The following is a 6,021-nucleotide window of genomic DNA, read 5'->3' on the forward strand; positions in this document are numbered from 1 at the left end:
CTGTCTTGAGGCAGTGGTCATGCCAGCAGCTTCATCACGCTCCTCGAAGCTCAGGGCTCTTTCCCACATGCTGTTTGGACCAGCTGTAGTCTCTGCTGTCTCTCTGAAGTCTTGCAGTGGCTCGCCTAGGGAATGTAGTAAATATTACAACTGTGGGAGAAAGGAAGGAGCCAGAATCAAGCCATTAATTAGAGTCTGCCTAGTATGAGTAATCCAGTGGTTGAAGCACAGTTGCCATGACAGCACTGCCCCTGGATGCTCCAGCCTGAGTCATGCTCCTGCTCCTCTCCGCTGTGCTCGGGTGCCCAGCTGCGTGCGGAGAGGGTGATGCTGCTCTCGCTCCTACTCAGACAGTGAGCAAATGCTTCAGTGACTCACAGCAGAGATCAGAGGGGAAGGAGAGTATTACTGCAGCAGCCTCAGTGAGCTCCTCTGGGAAACAAATGTATGACTAGTGGATAAATCTTCACTGACAGGGTAGCGCGTCAGGCTCTGGAGGAGCTGCTACAGGAAACGTCAAGGGGACTTCTGTTTTTAACATTTTGTTGGGTGAATGGGGAAGAAAGTATTAAATGTATCTGTGCCTCAGTTTCCACCTCTGCAGTGTGTTAAGGGTGCGTACAGTACTCACTGCTTGAGTACTTTTAAATGTTTGCACCAAAACTGTTTGGCAAAATGCAGCAAACGATTTATTAGCGGCCTGAAGATGGTCCAAGAACTGAGATGTCATCTGTACCAGTCAAAGGGGGAGTGCAATTGATAGCCAGCCCTTCTCAAGCAGGCTTGTTTTCGAAGTGTGAAGTTGCTATTGGAGGGGATGTTCTGAGGATCAGTAAGGTGAGGTAGCCATTAACGCCCAGTTTAGAGAAATGTGTAAAGATACATCACCCCAAAAGTGTTTATGTGCTTTGTGTATTCCTCAGCTTTGCAAAACTCTCGGTGCATTTACAGTGAGGCCTACGCATTCAGCCCAAAGCTAGTCCGGCTTCCTCTCCCTCTTGAAGTAAGCTGTCTTTGTTACAGGAGGCAAACCCGCTGTACTCGCTGTCCCTGGCAAAGCAGACGCCAGTACTAACCTACCCAAAGCCACGGCGGGAAAGTGGGGAGCTGTATCGTGCAGGGCACCTCACTGAATGCCAGCAGCTAAAAAAGGGTAATGTCACTGTTTGTCTTTGCAGTAAGTTGATGTCAATGAATAGTAGGTGTACGTGTGCGTTCCCTGTTGAAACCCAGTGGACTAAACCCTCCTTTGTGCCAAGGAGCAGGCAAGGATGCTCAGTAACTTGCTGCTCGCTGGGGCTTTCCTTCCCAGTGTAGGAATACTGTCCGTGTGCTGTGCAGCAGATAAGAGAGGATTTCCAAATATAGCTCAGCCTAGCAGCAGTGTTTATTCTGAACTCCTACGAGGTAGATGTGCTGTGCTTAGGCACCCTCAGCACGCTGATGATTACTGCATGGGCTGAGTTAAAAAGTGCTTGCTAACTGGGGTGGTGATGAGGTTAAACCCTGTGCAGTGCTAGATTTCTCAGAGCTGGGATGAGAGTTTTACTCTATGTACCCTTTGTGGTATCTAAATTCTTTTGGGGGTAAATTTCTCTTTAATTTCAGAGGAGCTTTATTCAGGGGAGGAGATTCTAAGGGTCATCCAGAGGGCTGATTAGCTTGGCACAGGTTTAAACATTTTCAAGTAAATTGTCCTGCTGAGGTCTCCTTTGTTAAGTTCCAAGCAGAGCAAATGATTGGGCTCAATGTGAACACCCGGAAAAGGATCCAGAAGGTCAGTGCCAATGCTTTTTTAGTATCTCTGGCAGATCTTGTGTGCTAAACTGCTCGTGTCCAGAGGTATACTTAATCACCAGCTCTGAGCTGATATCCCTCCACCCCAGCTGAGCTGACAGAGACCTTAGGCTTTTCGCTTCCTCTGTAGCAGGTGGATTTTACGTTCATCACATGGAAATGTCTCTGTGTGTTGTACCTCATTCATTTTCACCATTGCATCACTTCACCCTAGAACTGAGTTCTAGAGAGTAACTTTTATTCTAACGATGCAAGTATTTGGCCTGATTAAATTATAGACTGGGCACTGGCATGCAATTTAAGGATAGCAGATACACAAGAAGCCAGACTAGGTGGTCCCATAATCCTTCTTATGGAAAAATGAGACCCAATAGTATCACTGTTACAAAGGAACAAGCAGTTTCAAAGCAGCAGGAGCTGAGAGTATCTCCTTGGCAAAGCTGTGACCTGTACCACCAGGATGACAAAGTACACACAGCCTTTGCGATAGGTCATCCGACACAGATATGAGTGGCATAGCTGGATGCTACAATGACTGTATGCATCACTGGAAAAGCAGTAAGCACAACCTTTTGCAAGTCTCCTCCTCAGCATCCAGATCTCTTCCTTTGATATTCTTGCAGTGATTTGTTCTGACTCCAAGCTGGCAAGAGAGCCCAGCAAGTCCTTCATGGGGCCAGCAGGTACTTCAGCCGGTGTCTCTGGGGGTCGCTGCTCTTCTCAGCACGGGCTGCAGGGTTGAGTCCTGGCTGACTTCAGGGCATGCAGGATGGTGGCCCTTCTCCTTGGAAAAAGTGTTTTCTGTTGTACAAATATGAAAAGTAGCGTGTTCTGACTTGTTTAATTGTGGAGTCAGTTTGAAAGCTCCAGAAGAGTGAAGGGGAATCCTATTTTTATTTGGATTTTCTCATTGGTAATAAATAGGATAGGAAATAACTAGAAGATATTAAGTACAACTGTCCCATTTTAATGAAAATATATACCAAATGGGTTTTTATTTAAATGTCATCACATATCTTTGTGTAAACCTTCAGTCTTTCATGGAAACGATCCTTCAAACTCTCTGAGTCTGTAATGCTGGAAGGGACTCCAGCTCTTGGCAGGTGGCATAACTGCTTATGTCCCCGCTGGCTGGGTTTGTGGCAGCTGCTGAACACTTCTGTCTGCTTACAACCATCAAACTTCCATTTCCCTTCTGTCAGGCACGCTGGGTTTTCTCCACAAACGCCCACAGGAGATCAGTACTCTGCAAAGGGCATGGTAATGGGGGAGCAATGTAAATGTGAGGTAACCAGGTCCAGCTTCCTAAGAGGTGCTCTTCACCTTATTCCAGGCTCAGAAGAGACACCATAAACTTCCCTGCAGTGCATTTAAGAAGATGCCACAGTAGCCAACCTGGATCAACCAGCACATTTGGAGTGTAAAGGCGGGAAAAGCTTAGCTGGAGCTTTCATCAGCTGCCACAGAACAATCGGTTCTGAAGGCCAAAATGTAAAGGAGATTATTTGGAGGGGATATCCTTATTTTCTAGTGAGCTTGGCACATTTAATGACACTTTCTCCCACCCCCCCAGGCAGCCTAAAAGCATGCAGGAAAAAAGACCGGAATGGAATAGAGTGCCTGTGCCACCACGCGGGGCCGGGCAGCAGCGGGGGGATGGCAGCCTCGCTAACAGCTCCTGCTGAGCCTTCGTTTCTTCTGTTCCTGAGCACAGAGTTGAGTGAACTCTTCTAATGACAAGAAAACATATTTGTCCTCTAAAGCAACCTAGTTAATGCAGCTGACACACACCAGAGTGTGGTGTGCCAGCGCTGCTGGAGTACAAACTAACCAGGAATATTCACCAGGCGCTTGTACACAGTGACCTCTTTCTCCACCATCATCAACTGAAAGCCCTTCATGCTGATTTAGACAGATGAGGAGTATATAGCCTTTCCATGGACAAGTGGCAGAATTAATTGAAGATTCTCAGGTGTGGGGAGTTCATAGACCAAGAGTCCAGGCAGCTTTTAGGTGACCTGCAGCTGGGAAACAAACACTTTCCAAGTATGAAATGTTGCTTCCAGCTTCTGTTCAGTATATTATCAGTGCAGTCATTATCAGAAAAGATGGAGAGTGAGACAGTACACGCAATTGCTTTATCTGACAGCCTCGTTTTCTCCTCCCTTGCTCATTGAATGAGCCTACCTAATGTCAGGCTCAATAGAGTCAGGCAGCTGGCTCTAAGAAACAAACAGACCCTCATTAAGGGAGGCCCCTCATGCTGCTTTTGTTTGTGCTCATCTGCTTTACTGGAATGGACAAGAAAAGCATGAATATTTAAAGCACTTGGCTGTGGCTGGGAAGCAGCTGAACATAATTCTGCTGGATTGGGGTTTATTTTTTTTTTCCTCTCCTCTTCCTCGAAAAGGAAACCCAAAACGCCATTGACCGTTCTGCTCCATTTGGGCATAGATGAACATTTGCTGTAGCTGAAACAGATTAGAATGACAGAAATTCCTTGGTGGTGGTTGGTTTTCACGTGCAAATGCTGTCCTCTATTAAAGCAGCTAAAAATTGGATTTGAGAGCCGCGTAGTTTAGTGCTGGCTGTCCGACATCCTCACACCCAGCAGAGTGCTCACCCTGCGGTCAGCGCTCTCCAGGAGCTGCGTTTGGATGCCAGCCTTCTGCAGCCTTGGCAGCAGCATGGCATTGGGCACAGAGGGCAGAGCTCTGGCTGCAGCTAGAGAAACACAGGCAGGTCACAGCTACTGCAATACGGCAGAAGAACTAGCCCGCTTGCACCTCTTTCTTTGATGCTGCATTAAAACTCCCTTGAGCCTCTGTATCAGTCAAAATTGAGATTTTACTTTTGGGTAGATGCATAAAGAACCACAAGCAAGGGACCTTCTGCATGGCAGCAGCAGGAGAGGCATGGCCAGTGGTAAATGTAGCTGGCTGCAGTTCAGACAATTGCTCCATATCTCGTTCATGGGGAGACCGAGCCAGCATTCCTTGTGGAAAATGAAGCACCTGGGGCTTGCACAGCTGTTGCTCAGGCTTGAGAGAGGAGCAAACATTGTAGATAGGAAAGATGTGAAGATGCATGCTCAGAGAATGTTAAGAATAGTATCCATCCTCTCCCTGTGAATGAGTTACTTTTCAACTATTCGTGCAAGAAATTTTCATTCTGGAAAGAAATGGGTGCAAGGGAAGAAGCTGGTTCCTAAAACAGAGGTTCAGAGTAAGAAGGTGGGATACTGTGTCAGTGTTCCTTGGCATATATTGCACGCATACTCAAAATCCCAAGGGACTTCAACACAACCCCTGTGACGAAAGGGATGCAGGGCCAAAACCAGTCCTTTTGCAAAAGCTATGGAGTATGTGGAAATAAAACCCTGTCTTGGAGATAGGAAATGGAGTGTGTGACCTCATTAGCTTCTCTGCAGCTGCGTTCTCCGATTCCCTTATGACTGAGGATCTGGGAATTGTGCTGCATAGTTCCCATGAGCACTCCCTCTGATGTTTGGCTCTGCAAACCCCAGCAGAAGCACATACCGGGACACAGATACCTCCTCTTCTGTCACTGAGATTTTTCCATTTTCTTGAAGAGTCTCATCCATTTTTTGGCATGCAGGAGAGGAAAAGTAGAAAGACACTGCAACATTTTGCAGTACTGGCATAAGTAAAGGCAGCCTTTAAAGGGGAAGGGAAGATGTTTTGTTTCTCTGTGGGTAAACTGTGAACTTCCCTGGGATTGCAGAGAGCACATTGTCTGTGAGGAGATGTTCTGAGGTTTGTTTTTTAACTGTCCTTCTACATGTCTATTTTGCAGTGTCTTTTAGCGTGCAGCGTAGGTTCTAAGGGGCAGTTTAACCATTCCATTAACTCAGTCTATGCCTTTAGGTGCTCTACAACATGCTTGATTCCCTTGAAGCTTAGACCTGTGTATACCCTAGAAAAAATCAGTATACATTCTCGATGTCAAATTCTAATGAAATTTGACATATGGAATATTGATGAGACCCTGCCAAGAAGAGGGGGCAGGATATACCTGTCCCTCTACCCTAGGATCACCGAAAACCCACCTGGCAGGCTTTCTGAGTAGAAGCAGCTGAGGAGGGATAATTTGATACGGTGCTTCTGCTGTGTTTTGGATGCAAGATCCTGATCAGGCAGTGGTGAGTTTATGCACCCACTTGAATTGGGACTCTAAATTTTTCAAAACAGGGAAATCTCTTTC

This window comes from Eurypyga helias, unplaced genomic scaffold (genome assembly GCF_000690775.1).
Source record: "Eurypyga helias isolate BGI_N326 unplaced genomic scaffold, ASM69077v1 scaffold22808, whole genome shotgun sequence".
Taxonomy (NCBI): Eukaryota; Metazoa; Chordata; class Aves; order Eurypygiformes; family Eurypygidae; genus Eurypyga; species Eurypyga helias.